This window comes from Rhagoletis zephyria, unplaced genomic scaffold (assembly GCF_001687245.7).
Source record: "Rhagoletis zephyria isolate East Lansing unplaced genomic scaffold, Rhagoletis_zephyria_1.1 Rzeph_scaffold_07240, whole genome shotgun sequence".
Lineage (NCBI taxonomy): Eukaryota > Metazoa > Arthropoda > Insecta > Diptera > Tephritidae > Rhagoletis > Rhagoletis zephyria.
Window position 1 is genome coordinate 23366 of NW_016164323.1, and position 2383 is coordinate 25748.

Below are 2383 nucleotides of genomic sequence, written 5' to 3' on the forward strand. Positions count from 1 at the left end.
TCATATACCTCCATACCATGTTGGAGTCCTCTGCAATGAACACCTCCAGAGATATGCAGTATGAAAAATTCGATTTATATGGGAGGTGCCACGCCTCCTTTTCCGATAACCACAATTTTTCTCCATGTTAATGCGATTGCTTTCATATATCTCCATACCAAGTTCGAGTTCTCTTCCATTAACACATCCAGAGATATGCAGTGTGAAAAATTCGGTTTGTATGGCAGGTGCCACACCGCTTTTTCCAATAGCCCCAATTTTTCTTCATGTCTATGCGTCTGATTTTATATATCTTGTAAATACCAAGTTTCAGTACTCTACCATGAACACTTCCAGAGATATGCAGTATGAAAAATTCGATTTGTATGGGAGGTGCCACGCCCCCTGCACCTAGCGGTATGAAATATACTTTACATCCGATTCTCATACCTACCATATACACACAAAAAAATTTCATAAAGATCGGTCGAGCCGTTTAGGAGTAGTTCGACCACTAACACCATGACATGGATTTTTATATATTAGATAGTCAGTGCCAAACGTCAATATACACCATAGGGGAGATTCTGTAACTAGTTAGCCACAAGTTTCGGATCGCTATCGCACTTGTTGACGTAAAAATATTCATATCATATGTCAACAAAAGCGATACCTATCTGAAAATTCTCGCTAACTAGTTACAGAATCTCCCCCCTTGTTCTAATATAATATTCACCATTGTTTTCATGAAAATGTTTTTCATAAATTATTTATGAAAACATAGGTCATTCTATAACTTAAACCATGATATAATTTAAAGTTTTACACTTTATATAAAGTTCACAAAAGGTCAAACAATTTTCATCAAAATTTCTAAATTCAAGTCGCTAAAAATTATGGTTGATTTTTTAGAATTTTTTTATGGAGGTGATCATATCGACTGCTGAGTGGAAGATCGACCTATCTCGGCAGCCAGTTCGAAAATGCTCTATTTCAAACCACTTTTAAAGACGCCCTATTTCACAAATTGATTGAAAAAAACACCCTATCTCAGAATTTGTTTGAAGAATTTTCGAAATTTTGATGAAATTTGTTGAGTTTTTCTAAATTGTGTATAAAGCTTGAAGCTTTGATTTATATGGTTTTGCATAAAGCATGAACAATACTTTTATAAAAAAAATAACAAAAAAATTAACTTGAAAAAATATTGTGAATAATAAAACAAATTAACATGTAAAACTTTTTAGAATTACAGTATATAAAAAATATAAAAACGCAATAAATTCAAAATGAAAACAAAAATCAACAAACAAAACGAGGATACAGGCAATTCAGTTCAGGTCGCCTTAAAACGTTCATTTAAATTGTTTTAAGTCCTGCAATTAAAAAATAATACAAAACCATTCTCATTAGATAAATTGTTATCACATTTGGGTTTAGAAAATCACCTTTCAGTAGTTTTTCCGCTTTCATTCTAATGAAATATCTGCGTCAGCCAAAGCCGTTTTGAGAATATTCAATCATATCTGAGTGCGATGACATGTTTTGTGAAAGAACTAACGTGTTCATCACCTTTGTCACCCATCGTTTCTGTTGCGCTAGCGAGTGGCAATTGCTGCACCTGGAAGGCAATAGTGCTTCCGAAGCTTGAAAAAATATTTTTANTCTGCAACGGATGAAATGATGGCGTCAAGTGCCTTGTCAAAGTTTGCTTCCTTATTTGGCTTGCGGCGTCAAGATGAGGTGGATAAAGTGGAGGACGTTGATGAGAAGGGCGTAATAGCAAGCGAGTTTGGAGATACTTGTGGAGGAGACATTTGTATTAATGTCTCATCTAAACCTTCATCTTCAAGACACTTCAGTTGCCAACTCAACATTTTCCTGCAATCAGATATATATAGTACATATATGTCCAAAAATAGTTAAAATAACTATACAATTTTTAATATACCATTTCCAAGTTGCTCGTCGTTTTCTTTAGCACAATAACAGAATCCAAAAATTTCATTTCGTTATAATAATATAGGTGGGGCTCATATAGTGTCTCAGCTCCTTCACCCGATTACTTTGAGTTATCCACTTTTTTCTTTTCAGCAACATAGGTTGTCCGCAAATGTTTTATTTTGCGTTTTACCTCTTCCACATCTTTTCCCATTTCTTTTGCGATATGCAACCAAGCTTTTCTTTTAAGGTCCACACCAGAGACCGGCATCGAGTATGATCGCGCCGTCTCGATCATCATCCCCTAAATTTGGTACATGTAAACACGATCGTCGCCAGCTATGCGGGCATGTACGAGACGCAACATTCTATTTTCGTGTTTGTGTAGTTGGCATGATTGCTGATTTGTATTTTTGTGTATGCGTCGTGGCGGAGGCTCGTTACTGCATGCAAAGAATAACAC